This window comes from Phalaenopsis equestris, unplaced genomic scaffold (assembly GCF_001263595.1).
Source record: "Phalaenopsis equestris unplaced genomic scaffold, ASM126359v1 Scaffold000201, whole genome shotgun sequence".
NCBI lineage: Eukaryota > Viridiplantae > Streptophyta > Magnoliopsida > Asparagales > Orchidaceae > Phalaenopsis > Phalaenopsis equestris.
The window spans coordinates 254139-254581 of NW_018164643.1; positions in this window are offsets into that span (position 1 = coordinate 254139).

Consider the following 443-nt stretch of genomic DNA (forward strand, 5'->3'; position numbering starts at 1 on the left):
TTGGAGGGGTGCATAAGCAACTCTTGGGAAAACTCATCCACATCTTTAAAGAGAAGATTTTGGCCGAAAATAGACGAAAAATAGAGGTTAGATAGGTTCCATTAGTGTGTAGAGAGCTTACTAGATCGTGTAACTGTGAGGAATTCTTCGAGAAATTGTAAGAGTGGACGAAAAGTGGGAGATTTCTTCCTCCTTGCTACTTCAAAGAGGAATTTCGTGTGCTGTAAAGAAAGGAAGAGATTCAGAGGAACTTCAAGGAGTGTTCTTGGGAGGAAATTTAGAGTTAAGTTATTTACTTTTTATAGTTTGTATGGCTTTTGTTTTATATATGAATTCCAAGTTTTGTCATGCTTTCCCCATGAGTTCTGAGTAGTTTTCTCTGTCTTTCTCCTTGTCTCGAGATTTTTGAAATGGTGATTTAAATTGGTGAAGCCATAAAAATG